The following is a 27,616-nucleotide window of genomic DNA, read 5'->3' as shown; positions in this document are numbered from 1 at the left end:
TTAATTTTTTATGTGAATATTGTAAAATAAGATTAGAGAAGAAAAATACACTTATGTTGTCTTTTATATTTCCCAAGTTACACTTCCTGGTGCTCTTTATATCTTCAAATAGATTTGAGCTACTTAAGAGTGTCCTTTCACTTCAGCCTGAAGGAATTTCTTGTAGGTCATATCAGCTAAACAGAAATTCTCTCAAAGTTTGCTTATCTGGGGATGACTTAATTTCTCCCAAGGTTTTGAAGGATAGTTTTGTTGGATAAAGAATTCTTGGTTGACAGTTTTTCTCTTTTAGCACTTTGAATACATCACTTCACTGCCATATGGCCTCCAACGTTGTCTATAAGAAATTAGCTATTAGCTTTACTGAGATCCCGTGTACATGTAAGTTCCTTCTCTCTTACTGCTTTCAAAATTCTCTTTGTCTTTGAATTTTGATGACTTTATGTCTAAGTGTCAGGTGTTTTTTTTTTTTTTAAGTTTATCCTCCTTGGACTGGAGTTTGTTGAACTTCTTTGTTGTGCAGATTAAGGTTTTTAGTTAGTTTAAATCACTGGTGAGTGCTTCCAGTGATTTTTTTTTTTCTTTCAATTGTTGCACTACCTTTCAAATGTAGAATTTTTAAAAAATAATTTCTCTTTATTGATAATCTCTACTGGCAAGATGTCATTCTCATACTTTCCTTCTTTCCTTTAGTTATTTATACATGGCTTCCTTTATTTGAACATATAGTAGTTGATTTAAATCACTTTTTTTTTCTGATAAATCTAATGTCAAGACTTCCTTAGAGACATTCTCTATTGGCTGCTGTTTTCCCCCCTGTGTATGGATGGGCCATAATTTCTTAGTTCTTCACATGAATGATAATTTCTTATTAAAAACTCAACATTGGAAATAATATAAGGTGACAACTCTATATTAGATCAATCCTACCAGAGTTTCTTTCCTTATTGCTGTTGTAGTTGCTATTTTTTTGCATACTAACTTTTCTCAACTAGTTATTTAAAGTATGAAATCTTTAACATGTGGGGCCACTGAAGTTTCTGTGGTTTGCTTAATGGTCAGCTAATTATTTGACAGAGTATTTTTAAATGCTTTGGATCAATTAGTCTCTCAACCTTTGCTGAGAGGTGGCACATGAGTGTGTTGAGATATGCTTCTAATATTCCAGGAGGCAGTGTCTAACTCTGCCTTAACTTTCATTTCCTGTTTCTGCAGCACCTCTAGGTCAGTCAGAGGTGGGAGATTTCTCGGATATTGCTCTAGACTTTCATATGTCCTTTTAGACTATCAGAAGCATGTTATAGCTTTTCAAAGCTCCCTCTGGACAGCTCATTACCCAGCTTCTTAAGTCTTTTGGTCAGCTTCTTGTTTGTCCAACAGTTATGGTCACCACAGGCAGCTGCAAACGTATACAATTGCTACAGACTCTCTTTGCCAAATGACCCAAAAGAAAGTAAGCACTAAAGCAGATCAAATAAAGGATTGGTGTGGTCTTGGGATCACTCCTTAAGAGAGTGGCAAGGCTAAATTCTGTGACTTAGCTGAGGGAAGTGCCCACAATGCATAAGCCAGGTAGTGTTTTGATGGTTAGGTAAGTGGTTGAATGGTTTCTTTAATTTGGATTCAATTCAACAATAGATCTCTTGAGTTGAATATTATGGAGACAGAAAAATTATTTGGGGGGGACTTAGTAGTTTAATATTGCTTTATACTGTGGCTTCAGACCTTCATCAGAAAATGATTTCTTTTAATAAAACTTTCATGATTACAACTAGGTACTCTGATTTCTTAATAATTGCCAACCTGGCCATAATTAATTTATACATTTCTATTTTGCCCTTGTTTTTTATTGAACCCATGTTGGGTTCAATTTTTAGGTTCAATATTTAGGTTCTTTGCAGTACCTAAATATCTGTGTTCTCAATAATATGGTGAAGTGCATAAGAGGGACTATTTCTGCTGTACTTTTAGGATTCACAACTGTGAAGTCATTGACACAACCACATTTTCATTTTGCTTTCTTATTTCAAAAACAATTTTTCCTCCACCATTTTGCTTGATTATATTGTAGAGTACCTAAGCTAGTTGTATAAATTACTAAGATTCTTGGTATCCCTTACCTTGTCTTATAAGAGACACCCAAATTACCCTTATCTCATTATAAATCCTCATGGTTTAAGTGGGAGAAGATCTCATCCCAATCTCTAGAGAAGACACATGACTCAGGTCAGTCCAGTGAATGTATTTTATGCCCTGGCCACAGTAATAAGCTTCATGGATGGCATTATTCATAATTATAATTAACATTTATTACTATTAATTGTTAAAACTTATGTGTTTGGCATATATATTAAACTTATTTAATACTCTCAACACACCTACAATTAGACACTATTATTATCTTCAATTTGCAGATGTGGAAACTTAAGGACAAAGTATTAGTGTCCTTCCAGATGTCAAAAGCTTTTAGGAGGTAGAGTCAGGATACAAATCTAGGCAGTACACACCAATTTGTGCCCTGATTATGGTGCTGAGAGTCTAGCCCTTTGCTAGAATCACTGGAAACAAAGCTCTTCAAAAATAAGCTGAGGCAGGAGCTGCATTGTATAGAAACACCTGTCTGAGAAAAAAGGCACTATAGAGGAAAGCATATAGAAGAACAGACTGGGTTCCAGTGACATTGATGGAGGCCTTGGCTTTGGCAGTTTCTAAAATCTTTAATCTGGAACTTGACAATATTACCAACTAGTAAATTTCCTTTTCTTCTTAATCTGCTTTTCACTGAATTCTCTCACTGACACCAAAAATGTGTTCACTAATAAAAACAAGGAAATGGCAAGCCTAGAACCCAAAGAAAACTAAGTTGAAAGCCAAATTTAGATTACATATACAAAAGCAGCTATCACTTACTACCACTACCCACAGACAAATCATTACAAAATGAGCATGTTGAAAGAATTAGTGAGCAACATAGGTGTTGTGGGGAGTGGGGGCGGCTTCCCAGGCGGTGCTAGTGGTAAAGAGTCCACTTGCCAATGCAGGAGACATAAGAGATGTGGGTTCGATCCCTGGGTCAGGAAGATCACCTGGAAGTGAGCATGGCAACCCACTGTACCGTTCTTGCCTCAAGAATCCCATTGACAAAGAAGCCTAGTGGGCTATGGTCCACAGGGTTGCAAAGAGTCAGACACGACTGAAGCAACCTAGCATGCACACATGGATAAGTTTATGTATACATAGATAGATAGATACACATGTGTATTTCTAAAAATTCTATAAATACTTAGGTACAGGGACCAGGACCTGACAGATCCATTTTCTATTTATTTTTAATATCATGTATTAATTAGAGTAATTAATCTTGTTAAGAGCTACGGGATGGAGCAACCCCAGTAATCACAAACAGTCACTATTGTTGGAAAAGGAAAACTTAAAAACAAACAACAACAACAACAAAAAACAAATGAAAACAACACAAAATACAATACAAAATAGTATGCTGGAACACAGGAACACAGAAGCACAGTGGGAAAGATCTACATAACATGGTTGAGAAGAAGGGATAGGAGAGGGTTAATCTTACACCCTCTCTCCTATCAACGAAGGATAAATCCCCAGAAGTGACTTTTGAATTGTCAGAAAGTTTCCAGAATAGAGAAGAACATTCTAAGTGTGATGTCCAGCATGAGATTCTCTATTTCAGTCCTTAATATAAAGGTTAGATTCCTGTCTGCAAAGATCCTATTGTGGAGAAATATGAGCTCCTTACTACCTTCACCTAGATGATTTTCTCTCTCCACCCTCCAAGAGGGTAAATGAGTAATACTGACCAATAATAGAAGTGGCAAAAAATGATTAATATTATCAGGAAATTCATCCCCCAACACCACCCAGAAATCCCCCTTGGTACCTGCTACTTGAAAATGCCCCTCTTATAATCAGCCTGTCTAATATGCTTGTGCTGCCAGAGAGGGTGCCCCTAAAGGCATTTAAGGGATTTGAAGGTATATGGTTACAGAATCAGTTTCACATTTGAGGGATTTGTATCTGCCATTATGTCGATATTTGAAGAGGAAAAAAATACTCAGTATAATTTCATTTATGAAAACTAGAGAAGGGCTGCCTTCCCTCCCCCATCACATCTCAACCAACTTATGCAGTATTAATGTCTACAACCTGATTTCTGATTCTGTTGATCATTTTATTTTTTTTTCTCCTTCCTGATTGGACAATTTTATCTGGACTAGTTATAACAGCCAGCACGGCATCAGGTCCTCTAATTTATGTGTTAATGTGGTATTCTGGAAGCTTGATGTTAAAATGATGAATATCACCTGGGAAGAAGATTGGACGAGCGTAAAAGAACTGGCAAGTTGCCTTGTGGAAATAGCTTTCGACTTTATCAAACCATGGGGTAACATGTCAGATTATATTATGTACAATTAATTATTAATGCAGGCTGAGACTTATTTTGAAAAGCACAAACACGCACTTCCAATAATTTCCTTCCCATGGAAAATCTGTTGTGTCCCTCAAATTGAGCAGCAAAATATCCCTCACAAAATACCTTAAGGCTTCCATTTCTCCAGATTTAGCATTCATCTGAGACAAGAAAGCTTTCACAAGCCTCCTTGCCATGGACAAAACAGAGATGTGTTTTTGCTTAATTAAAATTCTTTTTTGGCAACAGATGTCCTTGCAAAAATAGCTCAGAGCTCGGTGAAGCATTTTTATAGGCTGGAGTTCAGCAACGAGGAGCCCGTCATCTGCCTTCTCTGCTCTGAGAGCAGCACAAGAGACCAGGTGGCTGGTCACAGTTTGAAAAGTGAACAAATGTATTTATTCACTCTGAGCAATTTGCAACCTACTGGGAGAGCAGGAGCCCTCTCCAGCCCCTAGCTTCTGAGAACTAGGACTGTGGGAGAAAGGGGCTGTTTAATTGCTTTGCACAGTCTCTCTCACTAAAGCAATTAGCACCCAGAGGAAAGTCTGGGAGAAGAACACAGCCAGGCCTCACACCCATATGGTGGCCTGAAATCGGCCTGCCTGCTGTCCAGGCACATAGACAATTCAATCAGCAATGCAGGCAAGGGCCCTGGTGCTCTGCTTCCTGGCTTGCTGCTGATAAAGTATCCTCCATTCCTGAGCTCCTAATCCATTGAAGAATTAGTGTACAGTGGGTTTAAGCTCATCAGCTTCACACCTAGCTAACTCAACTGGAAAAGAGGGAAAAAAAAAAAAAAAACCACTTAATAAGCTTGGGAATTTAGAAGGCAGCTTAGATCTGGTCTTGGGGTGCAATGACTGCTGAGTGGCAGGTGAAAAATCAGATAAAGCAACATAGGTCAACTGACAAAGCATCTGAGGGGGATTGGAACCTGGGTCTTAAAATAAATCATGCAGAAGGACATAGACTTTTAAAAATAAAAAATTTAAAAAAAAGATACTTTCTAAGGATCCTGTGGGTAGGACACATAGCTTCTATGCATATCAGGCCTCAGTGGAAATTATGTGAATCAATTTTATGTGCATTTTTTTTAACTGAGCTGCAAAGCTAGATTAGAGCAAAGGCATCCTGTTTATTTTTAGCATGTTCTGTCAAGGACTGAACCAAATAATTCAATAGAGAACAGCTCATTAATTAACCAAGATAATCACATAGAGTTATATTTCATGTCAGTAAATTTTCCTGATAAATGAAGCTTTTCTTAGAGATTTAAGGCTTTCTAATACGTTAGCCACTTTTGTTGGAAATCAGTCTAACAATATTATACACTTCCCTTTATTGTCACGCAAGGTCCAGAGAACACTCATCCACAGAGGGCTAGATTAACAAATTATTTTCTTTTGTGCAAACTGAGTGCATTCACGTGCTCTTTGTGGTTAAGCTACTTATTTTTTATATTGAAATAATATAACTTTAAAAATCTTACTTTCTTGCATGGAGATGGCACCAAAGTGATTTATTTTTAAAAAACTGAGACACTGGGTAGGGTTACTAAACAGAATTATTCAGATGTCCATTTCACTTAACAACTATTTAGTGATCACCTATTCTGTCAGTTACTAATCCAGGAGCTGTGGAATCAACAGTAAACAAAACGAACTTCTGGACACCATGAAGCTTGCATTTTAATAGGGCAGGTAGCCAATCCAACAGTAAATTCATATGTCAGACAGAGCCAAGGCCACAAAGAAAAGGAGATGGGGGAGAGATAGGGTGGTCAGGAAAGGTGACATTTAATCAGAGATCTGAATAAAATGAGGGAGAAAGCCATGTAAGTATCTGAAAGAGGAGGATTCCAGACAGCAGCAGTGTCAACTGGGAAACAATTCTCCATGATGTTTCCACTTGTAACAATATTCTTTGAAAATACTTCCAAGGATATTTGCAGGGTGGCCTTGCAAGCTAGAGGTAGTGGCTCCCTCTTGGGCAGAGGGCAGATTTGTTTCCTGATCAGGGTAACAAAGACCCTCTCTCTTCAGGGCAAAATTTGAGTAGGTTTTCTAGTAACCACCTTAAAAGGTTGGAGTTTTCCCAACTCAAAATTCTGAAGCTGTAACATTGACTGTCACTGTGTATACACCATTCACTCAGGCTGGCCCGTGAGTGAACATTTCCATGGGACTTGGGACAAGTGAAACTGGTGCAAACAAGAAATTCATACCATCTGCTATCCCACTCCAGCATTCTTGCCTGGAGAATCCCAGGGACGGGGGAGCCTGGTGGGCTGCCGTCTATGGGGTCGCACAGAGTCGGACATGACTGAAGCGACTTAGCAGCTGTCCCAGGAATAATAAAATGTCTAGGTCTTCTTAGGCTGGTTGTGGGAAAATGAAAGAAATATTTCCACTAGGAGGGAAGGATAACCTGGGTGAAATGCTGGGAATGAGCAAATAGAAACTGAGGATTTGTCAACATGGGGATCATATTGTCAAAAAGAAAAGTTCCTGAGGGAAAAATCCTGACTTGAGTGGGTTTTAGAGAAAATGAAAGGAGACAGAGAAAGGTAGTGAGTACAGAAAACTCCTTCAAGAACTTTTTCTATAAACCAGAGTACAGAAAATGGAAGGAATATGGGAAACAAGAAAGGGATTTAGGGTTTCTTGTTTAGTTCTGTTTTTAATATCAGAGAGAGTAGAAAATGTTTGCACGTTGGGAAATAATCTTGTAGACCGTGAACAATTGGTGACATGAAAGAAATAGCATCATTGCAGGGGAAAATTCTCAAGTGGCTAAAAAGGGATGGACTTCATCATGCTTGTAGTAGTGCTGGCCTCACATCAGGATGTGGGCAATCACTCTTCTGCACCAGGATAGATGAGATCCTGTATGTGGCACAGGTGCAAGTGACATGCTAAATTTGGTGATGAGAGGGTACAGAAGTTTTCTTCTGATTGCTTCTATTTTCTTAGTGAGTGGAGTCATAATCAAGTCATCAGCACTCAGTAAGGAGGGTGAGTGAAGGGCACCTGGAGGCTTGGGGAAATCGTCATCTAGGACAGAGAGATAGGGCACTGATTGGGAAAATAGTATCAATAGTTCTGAAACTAGAAATAATTAAATCTATATTTCGTCATTAGTAGTCTACAGGACACTAAAAGATGTTAAAAGGTGATTTTATTGGGGGAAAATGACTATTCCACCATCAATTAAGTTGGGATATGTTGGTATAAGAAACTAATTAAGTATCTTTACTGACGGACTTCATAGGATTGTCAATATGCTATGCAAATAGCAAGTTTTCCTAAAGGGCTACAATATGCAAATTCTTAAATTTATTTTATTGAGGGGTATTAGCAGGCTTTTATAAAACATGACTTGGAAAATGTTGGATTAAGTCAGTCGTTGATATCCAGCTACATTTGCTTTTGCCTTATAGGAAACCCATGCTTCTCCAAAGTAGAAATAGAAGCATCAGGCATGGTCCATCAGAGAACAGGGCTGTAAACTATAATTGATGCATTGATGAGACCCTCCAGTCCTTGTGAGAGGCAACATGGCCAGGCTGCTGGGGACTCCAGTGACTTCTGAGGAGGCCAAGACAAGATGTGGAAATAAAGTAAGTGAAGAAAATCTGAACAATATTGCAAGACAAAAACTGCTTCAGCAATCCATTAGTGAGATTGCACCCACTGGAAGACCTGGGCCAAGGGACATATACTGAGGTTTCCAAGAAGGTGACTACAGGACAGTCTGAAACCCAGGAAACAAATCTTTAGACCTGATAGAAAATAGCCTTTCTTGTCCTGAGGGATCTCTGAGGGTTTGAAGGAAATGTCCGCAAAAATGGTTTTAGAATATCAAGGATCCCCTAGAGAAGAGCCCTCGACACAAGGGTAGAAAGTGACTTCCTCTCTTCAGGAAGATTGAGGGGCACCTGGAGGGGTTCAAATGTAGGAACAAATTAGTGAACAGCTTTGTCAGGGGTAGAGTCTTCCACCGGGTCAGCAGCAGTTCTAATCTGATTCTACTTTGAGCTGAACTCCGCACGGCTTAAGCTAAAAACAGCTAAAATACAATTCTAGCTACATTATTAAATTTTTCAGTACTAGATAGGAAGGAGATTCTGAAAAAGCTGACTATAATTAAAATAAAATTTGATTTCTTTAAGTATTGTGATATTATTTTGGCTAATTTTGTCATTATCCTCTGTGTGCCTTCTTCTAGAGATTAGAAATGAACATACACACATACACACACAACCTTTGTCTGAAAAATGAGAACACCCTCCGTTTCTAAAAGATAACAAGACAAGGTTAATTGTGAATACTCTTTCTCCTCACCCTGTCTTAGAGTAAGTGAGAGCAACTCCAAGAAAGAGTCAGTGGCCATCATTTTAGAAAAGGAAAGAGAGATGCTTATGGAAGGAAAGAAAGTAACATATGGTGGGACATAATTTCAGGAATACAGCCCTGAAAGGTGGGTGCCCAACAACAAGTTTCAAAGATCTCTGCAAATGAAAAACTGAAGTTGGCATATATTCCTTCTATTTCTTTGACTCGGCGCTACAGAGGTGTCCCTTTTCCCCTTCCTTTTTTTCTGGCTCCCATAATGCTATTTAACACAAAGTCTGCAAATTCAAATGCCTTTGAAGGCCAAGCATGTAATTTAAAAAAGGAAAGCTCAGCCTGATATTATAGCAGTGAGGATGAAAAGTATTAATCTCAATTCATTAAAGAGCATTGCAATTGGACTGGCAAGCTGATGGTTTAAGACCTCTGCTTCAAAGCCTGACCACCTCCTTTTGCAAAGTTTTGCCATTGCCCTCTTAAAATAAGGCATGAAAAGTTAAAACCAACAAATATAAACTTGTAAAATATTCAGGCATTAGAAGATGCTATCTCCTCCTGAAGGCAAGGGATCACTTTTAAGTGCAGAAGAAATCATTGAAAGAATTGATGCTGGTCTAGATCTGGATCATGAAGTCAAAAAAAGAGCTTCCAAGGAATTCTACCTCAGGCTTAGAAGTTCTGAAAGTTGAATTAAATTAAACCACCTTCTAGTAATCAGATTCCAGTGTCTTTCCTGTGAGAGCTATGTGGCTTCTTCACAATCCCAAAGAATCTCTGGCTAGAGGAGCCCAGAAACCTGTCATGGAGTCCTAGTAGAGGATCAAGTTTCCTTGGAGAATGAGGTATATATAACTTTTAGCATGAAATTCTTCTGTGCAGTTGTAATGCAGGCAAATATATGAAAGAAGTAGAAGGACTGGGACATTTTAATTTTTCCAATACTGTTTCATGAGATTGAAAAATCTACCTTCAAACACGATATACAAGTCAAAGCAAATTAGAAACTAACAAAGACTTTCTATAAGACCTTAATCAATACCTTAATCTATTCCCATTCCCAATCATTTTACATTTAAATTATTTAGAAATGTTAAAATTATAACATTTTATACAGACAGTTATGTTTCAAGGAGAAAGTGGGGTAAGCAGGAAAAGAAGTTAATATCCAAGGGAAATAATAATTCACTTCTATATGGACCACTTTTAGGTGTAAGAAATTTAAGGGCAGTCTCCTTACATATTTTGAACGTTCCCACGCACATGTTTCCTGATTTGAGTTGTCTCCCTTCAGGTTGGAGGGGATTGTGAATCACTTCAAGTCTTCTCTTCTGTCTAGGTTTCCCTGTTGCTATCCATAAAACCCCATCCATAAGCAAGTTTCCAGAAGCACATCCATCCTGATAGTTTGCTTAGGTGGTTTATTAATCAGAGTTCTCCAAAGCCAAAAAAAAAATCAGGAGGTTATACGTGTACACAAATAAAATAAGGAATTGGTTCATGTGTTTAGGGAGGCAGCCAAATATAAGCAGTAAGTTGGAGACCCTAGAGAATCAGTGGTACAGTTCTGGTCCAAAAGTTGATAGGTTCAAGATCCAAGAAGACCTGATGTTTCAGTTTCAGTTTGAAGGCAGGAAAAGACCTATGTCCAGCTCAAGCAAACAAGCAAGAGGAGTTCTCTCCTCATCGTGGGAGGATCAGCGTTTTTATTCTCCTCAGGCCTTTGGTTGAGTGATGGCCATCCGTATCAGAGAGGGCAGTCTCCTTTTACTCAGTCTACCAAGTCAAATGTTCATCTCACCCAAAATCACTCTCATAGACACACCCAGAATAATGTTTGACCAAATATCTGGGCCCCCTGTGGCCCAGATAGGTTGACACAAAATTAATCATCACAGGTACCATCAACTTTATTCATGACTATTTCCGAAGTTTTTATGTGTACCCAGAAGCAAGAAAGCTAGTCAAACATTCACCTGCCTGACTCCAGTTAGATTATAAGTGTGACAGAAAGACTTTCCACCAACTTCCATTGCAAATATGCATGTGCAGTGCTATAAATAAATACCTAGAGCATATTCAGATCAGATATAAACTGACATGTATATGAACTCCAATAAAAACACAGAATCACAGGACTATAGGTTTCCAGAACTGAAAGAGGCCCCAGAATTCACTGGATGAATGCACTCATTCTTCACACAAACATAAAAACACCAGAAACACATGATATATAGACAGGAACACAGACGCACGAGCATGAATAAGAGATAGAGAATTCATATATGCAGGGCCGTGATGCACACACTTTTGCAGCAGCCCTCCTTTTACCCTGAAAAGTATCCAATTTCATCTGGTTACAAATCCTGATTTTTTTTTCATTTTTGCTTCTAAATTTATCAGGACAATTTTATCCTGTGGTGGATCCAACCATATCCCATTCATAGTAGATAGCATCCCCTAAATTTCTATATATGTATCGCCTCATTCACTTGCAAATGTACCTCAAAGGCCAAGCTGAAGCTCAGTACCTACTCAATAGGAACTGAGGATCCCAATTCAATACTAGACAGACACAATGGATAGGAAAATGTATGTACTGACCTAAAATTGTTACTCTTCTCTGGAGTATAATAGATGACAGAAAAAATGCTACAAAGGTAAGGTGTATACAACAACCAAAGTCCTAAAGTAATTAATATGATAATTAACTGCAATAAATAACACCCACACATATGCCTACAAAATAAAGTCATTGATGATTCTGAATCAGTACAGCAATCCTTTGGAATGAATTCAAATTGTATCTACCCTATTAACTGGAGGCTGTCTTCCATCTCCAAAATATTGGTAACCTCTTCAACATGTTACCAGACTCTTAAAAACTTTCCAGTAAATCTGCCTTCTTTCAGTCAGTCCCAGCCCCCTTTCATGTCTCTACAGCTGTGTCTGAAACACTTCCTTTCACCCGGAATTGCTCTTTATCTTAAAATTCAAATGCTAAAGGTGTTGGCATATTGTGCTAGTTTAATTTAGTTAAACATATAAAAACAAAGAACTCTTTATTTCTCCAATCATCATAAGACCTGAAATAATGTATGTAATTGTGGCCTGAAGAATCTAACTTATTATTGTGTAATCCAAAAATCTGCAGGAGAAGACATGAGGGGAGTAAAGAGTCATCAGAATTATAGTTGAAAAATCAAGAACATGATTTTTTTGTCAAATTTTGCTGATAGCTTGAATAAGATGAAAAAAGAAAAATAACCAATGGACTTGGCAACATGAAGGTCATTGTTGATTTTGACAGAACTATTTAAATGGAACAGGAGGGGTGAAAACAAGATTAGACACAGTTATGGACTGTATGGACAGTGAAAAGCAGAAACAGAAATTTATTCAGCTATTTTTAAGGCAAGACTGCCTTCCCACATTTCGGAAATCTTTGATTATGCCAGCATGGAAGTAATTTCTTCATGCTCTTATTCACCATACAAAAATTATCTCTACATGTTTTATTCCTTTTATACTTAGAGTTCCTTATAATTCAGGACAAGAACTTTTTCATCTTATATCTCCAATGCCTACTACATGAAAGAAAATGAGTAAATATTTGTTGAATAAATGAATACCTTTCAGATATGGTCTATTCTACCTCTTCTTCTTTAGGAGCTTTATGTCCTATTAAAAGAATATCTCATTCTTCTGAAAGAGGACAACACAGGATCTCACCTTTCTTATTTTTCTCCCAAGTGATGTAAGAAGAGAGAGAAAAAAGATTAGAAATTTTATTCTTATGAAATTCAATTCAACTAACAGTTATTGACTATTAACTACTTTTTAGACCCTAAAGACTCAAAAAAGATACTGTCCAGACAGACAAAAAAAAATAGAAAAACCTTGGTATAATTTGAGAAATAATAAAATAGATGCCCAATGATCCCAGATTGGTACATGAAAAAGACTGCCTGGGAGAGATGCAGCCTGAGATGGTTCTAAGAAGACAGGAATTATGCAAGAGAAGTAAGTAGAAATTCCATTCCAGGGAAATTGTACATGTATCAGGAATGTAGAAAATTTGGTGGCATGAGAGGCAAGAAATAGCAAGATAAATGTGAAAATGGCCAGATTGTGACCTAGACTGCAAGAGATGTAAAGAAACGTGGGAATTAGCCTGCAGATGACAGGAAAGCACTGAAGACATTGAGTCAGAATTATATGAGAAGCTGTAGTTTGGTTTTCAAGTCCCTCTTGCATATTAAAATATGGCTACTCATTCATGAGAGACCTTGCCGCCTACATCCTATTCCCAGGAAACTAAAAGATTCTCTTATTCCTGTTTAGGAATTCATCTGTCCAGGTAATGCCTGCTATTCACTGCCCCGTGGTCCTGAAAAGTTCTGGAAGTAAATCTCACCGCAGCTGCAGTATAATCACAGTGTGTCTGCTGACTACTTGAGAGTGAAAACAAATAGCAGCCATGTGCTGGCCACACATTCCAATGGGGATTCTGCCATCTGTCTTTGTGTTCACAGAGCCATTCAGATTTCCAGTTCATACCAGCTTGATGCCACTTCCAAGCAGAACTTTGAAGAGTTAGAACAGAGAGAAAGTTTATGGACAGGCATCAAGCTTTACAAAGGGTTGAACACACCCACACAGAAGAAGCAGAGTTAGAATAGCATTATAATAATATTCATGGTAATAATATTTTGCCAAGGCAACAAGTAGAGTTGGTGGTAGCAGAACCAGTGGTGCCAACAGGGTCCAAAGACCAACTCTTTTACAAAGTCATACATGATGGATGTTGGGGAGCCCAAAAAGTGATTTTTTCCCCACGGGTACAAACCTATTTGCAGTGGCCTTTGTGATATTAACTTATTTAATTCATCTCTTGGTGCTATGAGAAAGGTATTTGATTTTTACCCACTGTTATAGGTTGAATTGCATTCCCAAAAACCCATACTGAACCCCTTACTCTGTACACTCATACTCTGAATATGACCTTATTTGAAAACATGTGCATGCATGCTAAGTTGGTTTAGTCATGTCTAACTCGTTGCAACCCTATGGGCTATAGCCCAGTGGGCTCTCCTGTCCATGGGATTTTCCAGGCAAGAATACTGGAATGGGTTGCTATGCCCTCCTCCAGGGGATCTTTTGATCCAGGCATCGAACCTACGTCTCTTAGGTATGCTGCATTGGCTACATTGCAGGAAAAGATCCTGATGCTGGGAAAGATTGAGGGCAGGAGGAGAAGGAGGTGACAGAGGATGAGATGGTTGGATGGCATCATTGACTTAATGGATATGAATTTGAGTAAACTCCAGGAGATAGTGAAGGACAGGGAAGCCTGGCGTGCTACAGTCCATGGGGTCACACAAAGTCGGACATTACTGAGAGACTGAATAGCAACACTTTACCAGTAGTGCCACCTGGGAAGCCTATTTGAAAATAGGGACCCTACAAATATAATCAAGTTAAGATGAAATCATTAGCATGTGCCTTAACCCAGCATGATTGGTATCCTTAAGAAGAGAGAAATTTGGACATAAACTCAGGGAGACTGTAATGTTATGACAGAGGCAGAGATTAGAGTGAAGCAGCTACACGCCAAGAAATGTGAAGGACTGCCAGCTCTCACTGGAGCTAGGAGACAGGCTTGGAATGGATTATCCCTGTGTCCTCAGAAGGAACTTGCCCTGTTGACATTTGGACTTCTGTCCTCTAAAACTGTGCAATAAGAAATTTCTGTAGTTTTAAACCACCCAGGTCATGGTATTTTGCTATGACAGTCCTAAGAAATCTGTACAGTCCCTTTAGCAGATAAGGAGATGATACCTAGAGAGGCCTCAGTTCAGTTCAGTCACTCACTTGTGTGCCACTCTTTGCGACCCAAGGACTGCATCACGCCAGGCTTCCCTGTCCATCACCAACTCTCGGACCTTGTGCAAAATGATGTCCAAGTTGATTCAGTTCAGTTCAGTTCAGTTCAGTCACTCAGTCACGTCCAACTCTTTGTGACCCCATGAATTGCAGCACGCCAGGCCTCCCTGTCCATCACCAACTCCCAGAGTTCACCCAAACTCATGTCCACCGAGTCGGTGATGCCATCTAGCCATCTCATCCTCTGTCGTCCCCTTCTCCTCCTGCCCCCAATCCCTCCCAGCATCAGAGTCTTTTCCAATGAGCATGAAGTGGCCAAAGTATTGGAGTTTCAGCTTTAGCATCAGTCCTTCCAAGGAACACCCAGGACTGATCTCCTTTAGAATGGACCGACTGGATCTCCTTGCAGTCCAAGGGACTCTCAAGAGTCTTCTCCAACACCACAGTTCAAAAGCATCAATTCTTTGGTGCTCAGCTTTCTTCACAGTCCAACTCTCACATTCATACATGACCACTGGAAAAACCATAGCCTTGACTAGACGGACATTTGTTGGCAAAAGAATGTCTCTGCTTTTTAATATGCTGTCTAGGTTGGTCATGACTTTCCTTCCAAGGAGTAAACATCTTTTAAATTCATGGCTGCAGTTTTGGAGCCCCCAAAAATTAAGTCTGCCACTGTTTCCACTGTTTCCCCATCTATTTCCCATGAAGTGATGGGACCAGATGCCATGATCTTAGTTTTCTGAATGCTGAGATTTAAGTCAGCTTTTTCACTCTCCTCTTTCACTTTCATGAAGAAGCTTTTTAGTTCCTCTTCACTTTCTGCCATAAGGGTGGTGTCATCTGCATATCTGAGGTTATTGATATTTCTCCAGGCAATCTTGATTCCAGCTTGTGCTTCTTCCAGCCCAGTGTTTCTTATGATGTACTCTGCATAGAAGTTAAATAAGCAGGGTGACAATATACAGCCTTGACGTACTCCTTTTCCTATTTGGAACCAGTCTGTTGTTCCATGTCCGGTTCTAACTGTTGCTTCCTGACCTGCATATAGGTTTCTTAAGAGGCAGGTCAGGTAGTCTGGTATTCCCATCTCTTTCAGAATTTTCCATAGTTTATTTATTTATTTTCTTTTAATTTTTATTTTTAAACTTTACATAATTGTATTAGTTTTGCCAAATATCAAAATGAATCCGCCACAGGTATACATGTGTTCCCCATCCTGAACCCTCCTCCCTCCTCCCTCCCCATACCATCCCTCTGGGTCGTCCCAGTGCTCTAGCCCCAAGCATCCAGTATCGTGCATCGAACCTGGACTGGCATCTCATTTCATACATGATATTTTACATGTTTCAATGTCATTCTCCCAAATCTTCCCACCCTCTCCCTCTCCCACAGAGTCCATAAGACTGTTCTATATTGTGATACACACAACCAAAGGCTTAACGAGTCGGTGATGCCATTCAAAAATCTCATTCTCTTTTGTCCCCGTCTCCTCCTGCCTTCAATCATGCTCATTTGAAAAGACCCTGATGCAGTTCTTCTCATCAGGTGGCCAAAGTATTGGAGATTCAGCTTCAACATCAGTCCTTCCAGTGAATATTCAAGACTGATTTCCTTTAGGATGGACTGGTTGGATCTCCTTGCAGTCCAAGGGACTCTCAAGAGTATTCTCCAACACCATAGTTCAAAAGCATCAATTCTTCTACTTTCTTTATAGTCCAGCTCTCACATCCATACATGACTACTGGAAAAAACATAGCTTTGACAAGATGGACCCTTGTTGGCAGAGTAATGTCTCTGCTTTTTAATATGCTGTCAAGTTTGGTCATAGCTTTTCTTTCATGGAGCAAGCATTTTTTAATTTCATGACTGCAGTCACAATCTGCAGCGATTTTGGAGCCCCCAAAAGTAAAGTCTGTCACTATTTCCATTGTTTCCCCATTTATTTGCCATGAAGTGATGGGACCAGATGCCATGATCTTAGTTTTATTGAATGTTGAGTTTTAAGCCACCTTTTTCACTCTCCTCTTTCACTTTCTTCAAGAGGCTCTTTAGTTCTTCCTCACTTTCTTCCATATGTGTGGTATCACCTGCATATCTGAGGTTATTGATATTTCTCTCAGCAATCTTAATTCCACTTTGTATTTCATCCAGCCTGGCATTTCACATGATGTACTCTGTATGTAAGTTAAATATGCAGGGTGACAATATACAGCCTTGACATACTCCTTCCCCAGTTTGGAACCAGTCTGTTCCATGTCTGGTTCTAACTGTTGCTTCTTGACCTGCATACACATTTCTCAGGAGGCAGGTAAGGTGATCTGGTATTCTCACCTCTTGAATAATTTTCCAGAGTTTATTGTGATCCACACAGGCAAAGGCTTTGATGTTGTCAATAAAGCAGAAGTAGATGTTTTTCTGGAATGCTCTTGATTTTTTGATGATCCAATGGATGTTGGAAACTGGACCTCTGGTTCCTCTTCCTTTCCAAACCCAACTTGAACACCTGGAAGTTCACTGTCCACATACTGTTGAAACCTGGCTTGGAGAATTTTGAGCATTACTTTGCTAGCATGTAAAAGTGAAAGTTGCTCAGTCGTGTCCGACTCTTTGCAACCCCATAGACTATATAGTCCATGGAATTCTCCAGGCCAGAATACTGGAGTGGGTAGCCTTTCCCTTCTCCAGGGGATCTTCCTAACCCAGGGTTCGAACACAGGTCTCCCACACTGTAGGCAGATTCCTTACCAGCTAAGCCACAAGGGAAGCCCAAGAATACTGGAGTGGTTAGACTATCCCTTCTCCAGAAGATATTCACAACCCAGAAATTGAACCAGGATCTCCTGCATTGCAAGTGGATTCTTTACCAACTGAGTTATCAGGGAAGCTAGCGTGCGAGAGGAGTGCAATTGTGCGGTAGTTTGAGCATTCTTTGGCATTGCCTGTCTTTGGGATTGGAATGAAAACTGACCTTTTCCAGTCCTGTGGCCACTGCTGAGTTTTCCAAATTTGCTAGCATATTGACTGGAGCACTTCCTCAGCATCATCTTTTAGGATTTGAAATAGTTCAACTGGAATTCCATCACTTCCACTAGCTTTGCTCATAGTGATACTTCCTAATGCCCATTTGAATTCACATTTCAGGATGTCTGGCTCTAGGTGAGTGATCACACCATTGTGGTTATGTGGGTCATGAAGATCTTATTTGTACAGTTCTTCTGTGTATTTTTGTCACCTCTTTTTAATATCTTCTGCTTCTGTTAGGTCCATACTATTTCTGTCCTTTATTGTGCCCATCTTTGCATGAAATATTCCCTTGGTATCTTGAATTTTCTTGAAGAGATCTCTAGTCTTTCCCATTCTATTGTTTTCCTCTATTTCTTTGCATTGATCCTTGAGGAAGCCTTTCTCATCTTTGTGACTATTCTTGTGACTCTGCATTCAAATGGATATATCTCTCCTTTTCTCCTTTGCCTTTTGATTCTCTTCTTTTCTCAGCTATTGTAAGGCCTCCTCAGACAACCATTTTGCCTTTTTGTATTTCTTTTTTCTTGAGGGTGGTCTTGATCACTTCTTCCTGTACAATGTCATGAACCTCCATCCATAGTTCTTCTGGCACTCTGTCTATCAGATCTAATCCCTTGAATCTGTTTGTCACTTCCACTGTATAATCATAAGGGATTTGATTTAGGTCATACCTGAATGGTCTAGTGGTTTTCCCTACTTTCTTCAATTTAAGTCTTAATTTTGCAATAAAGAGTTCATGACCTCAGCCACAGTCAGCTCCTGGTCTTGTTTTTGCTGACTGTATAGAGATTCTCCATCTTGGCTGCAAAAAATATAATCAATCTGATTTTGCTATTGACCATCTGGTGATGTCCATGTGTAGAGTCTTCTTTTGTGTTGTTGGAAGAGGGTGTTTGCTATGACCAGTGCATTCTCTTGGCCAAACTGTTATCCTTTGCCCTGGTTCATTTTGTACTCCAAGGCCAAATTTGCCTGTTACTCCAGGTATCTCTTGACTTCCTACTTTTGCATTCCAGACCCCTATGATGAAAAGGACATCTTTTTTGGATGTTAATTCTAGAAGGTCTTATAAGTCTTCACAAACTGTTCAACTTCAGCTTCTTCAGCATTACTGGTTGGGGCATAGACTTGGATTATTGTGATACAGAATGGTCTGCCTTGGAAACAAACGGAGATCATTCTGCCGTTTTTGAGATTGTGCTGAAGAACTCAAAACGATAGAATGATCTCTGTTCATTTTCAAGAGAGGCCTAGCACCTTGCTGAGAGTCATGGATAATGAAAAGAGCCAGTTTTTAAAATTTGCCTCTGTCTTACTCTAGAGCCAAACTGTTTCCCATCCCATGATGTTGCCTTCTCACGGGATGCTGTTTACACAACAAGATATTCAGATACCTAAGACCCTCTTTTAAATACATGTGTATTTTATATCTCACCCCCGTTTGTGTCATCTTTGATTTCTTTCATCAGTATCATAGTTTTCTGAGTATAGGCTGTCTTTTGCCTCATTGGATGGGTTTATTTCTAGATATTTTATTTTTTTAATTGAAATAATAAATGGAATTGTTTCCTTAATTTCTCTTTCTGATCTCTCATTGTTAGTATATAGGAATGCAAGAGATTTCTGTGCATTAATTTTGTACCCTGCAACTTTACCAAACTCATTGATGAGCTCTAGTAGTTTTCTGGTAGCATCTTTAGGATTTTCTATGTAAAGAATCATGTCATCAGCAAACAATGACAGATTTACTTGTTTTCCAATTTGGATTCCCTTTATTTCTTTTTTATCTCTGACTGCCATGGTTAGGACTTCCAAAACTATGTTTAATAACAGTGGTGAGAGTTTACATCCATGTCTTTTTCTAATTTTAGAAGAAATGGTCTAGTTTTTCACCACTGAGAATGATGTTTGCTATGAGTTTATTATATATGGCCTTTATTAAAAAAAATTTTTTATATATGGCCTTTACTGTGTTAAGGTTTTTTCCCTCTATGCCTACATTCTGGATGGAGGGATGTATCATGTTATTGGATTGGAAGACTCAATATTGTGAAAATGACTATACTACTCAAAACAATCTACAGATTCAATGCAATTCCCTATCAAATAACCAAAGTCACTTTTCACAGAATTAGAGCAAAAAACTTTACAATTTGCATGAAAACACAAAAGACCCAGATAGCCAAAACAATCTTAAGAAAGAAAAACAAAGGTGGAGGAATCAAGCTCCTGACTTTAGACTATACTACAAAACTACAGTAATTAAGACAGTATGGTACTGACACAAAAACAGAAATATGGATCAGTGGAACAGGATGGAAAGCCCAGAGAAAAACCCACATACCTATGGCCACCTAGTCTATGACAAAATAGGCAAGAATATATAATGAAGTAAAGATAGCTTCTTCAATAAGTAGTAGTGGTTAAAACTGGAAAGTCACATGTAAAAGAATGAAACTAGAATACTCCATAACACCATACACAAAAATAAACTCAAAATGGATTAAAGACCTAAATATAAGACCAGATACTATAAGACTCTAAAACAAGAACACATATGCAGAACGCTGCATAAATTGCAGCCAGATGATTTCTGACAACCTCCTAGCATAATGAAAATAAAAACAAAACTTACAAATGGGAAGTAATTAAACTTAAAAGCTTTTGCTATGGCAAAGGAATCATAAGACAAAAAGACAACCCCCAGAATGGGAGGAAATATTTGCAAATGAAGCAACTGACATGGGATTAGCCTCCAAAATATACAGACAGCTCATGCAGTTCAATATAAAAAACAACGAGAAATCCAATAGTAAAAATAGGTCTTCAGCCTATTTTAGGCTGAAGACATACAGATTGCCAATAAACACATGAAAAGATGCTCATTATCACTAATCATTATAGAAATTCAAATCAAAACTACAATGAGGTATCACCTCACACCAGTTAGAATGGCCATCATCAAAAATCTACAAACAATAAATACTGGAGAGGGTGTAGAGAAAAGGTAATCCTCTTACACTGTTGGTGGGAGTGTAAATTGATCAGCTACTATGCAGAACAACATAGAAGTGCCTTTAAAAACTAAAACTAGAACTACATATGACCCAGCAATCCTACTCATAGGTATATACCCAAAGAAAACCATAATTCAAAAAGATACATGTGCCAGTATTCATTGCAGTACTATTTACAATAGCCAAGACATAAAAATAACCTAAATGTTCATCAACAGAGGAATGGCTAAAGAAGATGTGGTATATATATATGCAATGGAATATTACTTAACCAGATAAAAGAACAAATTTGGGCTATTTCCAGAGATGTAGATCGACTGTCATATAGAGTGAAGTAAGTCAGAAAGAGGAAATCAAACATCATATGCTGCTGCAAACATCATATAATATCACTTATATATGGAATCTAGAAAAATGTCTCAGATGAACTTATTTACAAAGAAGAAATAGAGACAGATATATGGAAAACAAATGTATGGATACAAAGTGGGGAAGGGTGGTGGGATGAATTGGGAGGTTGGAATTGGCATATATACCCTACTATGTATAAAATAGATAACTAATGAGAACCTACTGTATAGTAAAGGGAACTCTATTCAATGCTCTGTGGTGCCTGAATGAGAAGGAAATCCAAAAAATGAGGGGATATATGTATATATACAGTTGATTCACTTTGCTGTACAGCAGAAACTAATACAACACTGTAAAGCAACTATACTCCAATAAAAATTAATAATAAATAAATAAATACAGTGGTTTTGGTTTGCTTTGTTTTTCATCTACAATATCTGTGATGGGACTGGAGGCAGATTCTTTTGTGCAGTCATTTTGAAGACAGTGGAAAAGAATGTTTAGAATATTCTCACTTAAGAATACATAGTCTATACATAGTCTTCAGATCAGATCAGATCAGTCGCTCAGTCATGTCCGACTCTTTGCGACCCCATGAATCGCAGCACGCCAGGCCTCCCTGTTCATCACCAACTCCCAGAGTTCACTGAGACTCATGTTCATCGAGTCAATGATGCCATCCAGCCATCTCATTCTGTCGTCCCCTTCTCCTCCTGCCCCCAACCCCTTATTAACATTAACATCCTCTTATTGTCAAAGGAAAAATATCTTTCATTTTGAATACATTTAACTTAGCATAGAGTTTCCCAGGTGGTGGAGTAGTAACAAATCCTTTTGCCAATGCAGGAGACGCAAGAGATTTGTTTTGATCCCTGGGTCTGGAAGATCCCCTGGAGAAGTAAATGGCAACCCACCCCAGTATTCTTGCCTGTAAAACTCCATTGACAAAGGAACCTGGCACGCTACATTCCGTGAGGTCATAAAGAGTCAGACACAACTTAGCGACTAAGAACACAGCACACAACTTAGCAAAACCACACACAGCTATGACCATTAAGCAATGGTATGGTATCAACTTCCAGTGAGCTGCACCTGAAAATACCCCTTAGCAGGTACATCTTGTCCAGCGTGCAAACAAACCCATTTCATTCATTGTTCAAATTCTATTTTTCGTGGGTCCCCCACAGTTCTCCATTCCATTTGGCTTTTATCTGTCTAGGGGCATAAACTAGGCCTGGGAACAAAGGTCCTTCAAGCTTTGTCTTGAAATGTTCCATACTGACCTTCCTCCCTCCAACGTGGTTTGCCAAATGCCGGCTTCCTGCTTGAGTCAGAAAGAACTTTTCTCCATATGTAATCAGACTGTTGTCCTTGTCTGTGTTCTTACAGTTCCTCAGTCTCCTCTCTTCCTTTCAAAGGGACAGGGCTGGGGTTTGTTGGACTCATTGCTGAAAAGAGAACCTCCTTGGTAAGAATCTGAAATGAAATAGGTCTTTCTCTGCCCTGCACCAGAAGACTTCTGGTCACACCATTAAACCTCCCCCTGAAAACAATAGCTCATGGAGTGTTTGTTTAATCATGGGATGTTCATTGGAATTTATGCTACGATGCTTCACCTCTAATCACAGTTTCTAATAGTGCTCATCATGATTACATAGCACAGTAAAAACTGAACATTCAGATCCCTTCTTCCTGAAGGTTCAGTTCATAGTTAGAATTCTAACATTGAGAGGTGGTGTTAAACACTTTGTTTATTCTCACAGTTGTTTCTTCTCTAACTGTTAGGAAAAGAGGATAGAATGGCAGATGGGCTACTAAACCCATAACAATGCTGTTTGAAATTCTTGTTGTTTCTATTTCACACAAATTGGAATTTAATGAAAACATTTAAACATAAAATGTGCATGAATAGATGAACCTTGGGAAAAAATTTTTCATGAGTGAAATGGAAAATAAGAGTCAAAAAAAAAAAATGAGAGTCTCAAGATTTTGGGGTAGAAATTCACACGGCAAAACATGACAACATTGAGCTATGTATTAACCATAGCTCTCTACTACTGCCAACAGTCCTCAATATTTCCTTCTATTGAATTAAATGTTCTCCTAATTGTTGCAATCATGGATCTCAAAAAGCCAGAGATTTAAGATGCCAAACATATATCCAGTCATGCATTCTTCCTGAATGTAAAACTTTACAAATGTGTGTATGTGTGTGCACATGAGTGTATATGTGAGTGTATGTATGTGATGCTCACTGTAAAGTGGCAAACTCATTCTTTCAGAATGAGGTGTTTCCATTTATTGTCTCAATTTCAATCTGCCTGGGGCCTAAAATAAAGAGAGACACAATTGATTTCAGTTGAATATTTAGAAACTCATTCAGATTCTTTCTGAGTCAATTAGATGATCACAAGTTGGCAGCTCAGTAAATTTCCTGCTGGGAACTAGATTGCAAAGAGAAAAAAAACAAATAAAGATATTGTGTGCAATTGTCCATCAAGAATCAAGTGTCCTGGATAAGATCATAATGGAAACACCTGTTCTCATACTTGCTGGTGCCCATTTTGAGTGCAAAGATGAGGGAAAATATATTCATACTATATCCATTGATTACTTCATCTTTCACCCAGAAAATGGACTTGGGTGGTAGTGGAGTCTATTCCACAGTAGTCATTACTTCATAAGGCACATGATGCAATCAACTTCATCTGAAGCAAACAATGATTTAGCTCCCTTTCATGCTGTTGTTCCACTTAGAAGCCGGTAAAAGATCCTATATAAAGTTTTGAAGACATTCAGAAGTACTGTCAAATACAAGGAGCCATGCCACAGGCTATACTTGATAACCAAACAATAACATGAACTATAAACAATTTCACAGGATTTCGTCATCTTCCCAGCTATGGCCCTCATGGTGGGAGAAATACCAGCATTCTTCTTGTCCTCTAGTAGTAAAAATCCTACATATGGGATGATTTGAAAACTATGGATTCCGTAGTTACCAAGAGGGTTAAGTTTTTCAGTAGGGTTATTATTTTAAGCGTACTTAGCTATCTAAAGCTGGAGTCAGTAAAATTCTATAGAGAGCCAGAGATTTTTAGACTTTGCAGTCTCTGTCACAACTACTCAATTTTGCCATTGTATCATGAAAGCAGCTATGGGCATGTAATGGATGAATGTGATTGTATTCCAATTCCAAACTCATTCTACAAGGCCACCATCACCCTAATACCAAAACTAAACAAAGACAACACACAAAAAGGAAAATTACAGGTCAATATCACTGATGAACATAGGTGCAAAAATCCTCAACAAAACTTTAGCAAACAGAATTCAACAACACATTAAGAAGCTCACACACCATGATCAAGTTGGGTTTATTCCAGGGATGCAAGGATTCTTCGATATACCCAAATCAATCAATGTGATATACCATATTAAGAAATTGAAAGGTAAAAACCAAATGATAATCTCAATAGATGCAGAAAAAGCCTTTGACAAAATTCAGCACCCATTTATGATTAAAACTCTTTAAAAATGGGCATAGAAAGAACCTACCTCAACATAGTAAATGCCATATATGATAAGTGAACAGCAAACATTCTCAATGGTGAAAAACAGAAATCCCCCTAAGACCAGGAACAAGACAAGGGTGTCCACTCTCACCAATATTAGTCAACGTAGTTTTGGAAGTCCTAGCCACAGCAATCAGAGAAGAAAAAGATATAAAAGGAATCCAGATTGGAAAAGAAGAAGTAAAATTCTGTTTGTGGATGACATGATACTATACATAGAAACCATAAAGATACTATCAGAAAATTACTACAACTAATCAGTGAATTTAGCAAAGACTCAGGATACAAAATCAATAACAGAAATCACTTGCATTTCTATATACTAACAATGAAAAATTGAAAAAGAAATTTAAAGAATCAATCCCATTCACCATTGCAACAAAAATAATAAAATATCTAGAAATAAACCTACCTAAGAGGAAAAAAGAACTGCATACAGAAAATTACAAGACACTGATGAAAGAAATCAGATGACATAAACAGATGGAGAGATATTCCATGTTCCTGGGTAGGAAGAATCAATACTGTGAAAATGTTTATACTACCAAATACAATCTACAGATTCAAAGCAATCCCTATCAAATTACCAATGACATTTTTCACAGAACTAGAACAAAAAATTTCACAAATCATATGGAAACACAGAAGATCCTGAATAACCAAAGCAGTCTTGAGAAAGAATGGAGCTGGAGCAATCAACCTTCCTGACTTCAGATTATACTACAAAGCTACAGTCATCTAGACAGTATAGTACTGGCATAAAAACAGAAATATAGAACAATGGAACAAGATAAAAAGCCCAAAAATAAACTCACACACCTAAAAAGGGTATCTTACTTTTGACAAAGGAGGCAAGAACATACAATGGGACAAAGATAGCCTCTTCAACTAGTGGTTCTGGGAAAACTGGACAGCTACATGTAAAAGAATGAAATTAGAACACTTCCTAATACCATACACAAAGATAAACTCAAAATGGATTAAAGACCTAAATGTAAGACCAGAAACTGTAAAACTCTTAGAGGAAAACATAGGCAGAACAGTCAATGACATAAATCAAAGCAAGATCCTCCATGACCCACCTCCTAGAGTAATGGACAAAAAACAAGAGTAAACAAGCAGGACCTGGTTAAACTTCAAAGCTTTTTCACAGTGAAGGAAGCTACAAGCAAGGTGAAAAGACAATCCTCAGAATGAAAGAGAATAATAGCAAATGAAACAACTGACAAAGGATTAATTTCCAAAATATACAAGCAGCTCATACAACTCAATACCACAAAAACAAGCCAATCAAAAAGTGGGGAAAAAAGACCAAAACAGACATTTCTTCATAGAAAACAAGAAACACATAAAAAGATGCTCCACATCATTTATTATTAGAGAAATGCAAATCAAAACTACAATGAGATATCACCTTATACCGGTCAGAATGGTCATCATAAAAAGTCTACAAACAGTAAATGCTGGAGAGGATGTAGAGAAAAGAGAACCCTCTAGCACTGTTGGTGGGAATGTAGATTGATACAGCCACTATGGGAGATGCTATGGATATTCCATAAAAAACTAGGAATAAAATCATCACATGACCCAGCAATCCCACACCTAGGCATATGCTCTAAAGAAACCAGAATTGAAAAAGACACATGTACCACAATGTTCATTGCAGCACTATTTGCAATAGCTAGAGTATGAGAGCAACCTAAATGTCCATCAACAGACGGACAGATCAACAGATAAATGGATAAAGGAGTTGTGGTACATATACGCAATGGAATATTACTCAGTCATTAAAAGTAATGCATTTGAGTCAGTTCTAATGAAGTGGATGAACCTAGAGCCTACTATACAGAGTGAAGTAAGTCAGAAAGAAAGAGAAATACCATATGCTAATGCATATATATGGAATATATATATGGAATCTATAAAGATTAATTTATTTGTAAGGCAGCAATGCAGAAACAGACATAGAGAACAGACTTATGGACACAAGGAAAGGGGAGGAGAGGGTGAGATGTATGGAGAGAATAACATGGAAACTTACATTACCATATGTAAAATAGATAGCCAATGGGAATTTACTGTATGTCTCAGGGAACTCAAACAGGGGCTCTGTATCAACTTAAAGGGGTGGAATAGAGAGGTAGATGGGAGGGAGGTTCAAGAGGGAGGGGACATGTGTATACCTATGGCTGATTCATGTTGATGTTTGACAGAAAACAAAATTCTGTAAAGCAATTATACTTCAATTAAAAAATAAATGTTTTTTTAAAAAAATGGATAACCAACAAGGACCTAGTGTATAGCACAGGGAACTCTTTTCCACGTTATTTGGCAGCCTGGATGGGAGGGGGGTTGGGGAGAGAAGGGATACATGTATATTTATAGATGAGTCCCCTCACTGTTCACCTGAAACTATCACAACATTGCTAATTGGCTATACCCCAATACAAAATAAAAAGTTTAAATAAATAAAATACAACCTATTTATGAACACAGAAATTTGAATTTCATATAATTTTCACATGTAATAAAATATTAGGATTCCCAGGTGGCTCGGTGGTAAAGAATCCACCTGCAAAGCAGGAGGTGCGGGTTCCATCCCTGAGTTGGGACGATCTCCTGGAGAAGGAAATAGCAGCCCACTCCAGTATTCTTGCCTGTGAAATCCTATGGATATAGTAGCCTGGCGGGCTATAGCCCAAGGGGTTGCAAAAGAATTGGGCATGATTTAGTGAGTAAACAATGATAATGATAAAATACTATTTTTCTTTTGGTTTAAAAATATGTAAAACTATCCTTATCTCACAGTTCATGTGAAAACAGGATTTGGTGATCTACTGATGTAAAGAAATAACACTGATGTGGAATATGTCTCACTAAATATCAATACCCTGTGCTGCCTAAATCTCAGTTCTAAATGTCACAGGAAAGAAGGCCATGACAATTAGAAAAAGCAACACTGTTTTG

This window comes from Bos javanicus, chromosome 2 (genome assembly GCF_032452875.1).
Source record: "Bos javanicus breed banteng chromosome 2, ARS-OSU_banteng_1.0, whole genome shotgun sequence".
Taxonomy (NCBI): domain Eukaryota; kingdom Metazoa; phylum Chordata; class Mammalia; order Artiodactyla; family Bovidae; genus Bos; species Bos javanicus.
The sequence above is the reverse complement of the archived record's forward strand: the minus strand, read 5'-3'. Positions refer to the sequence as shown.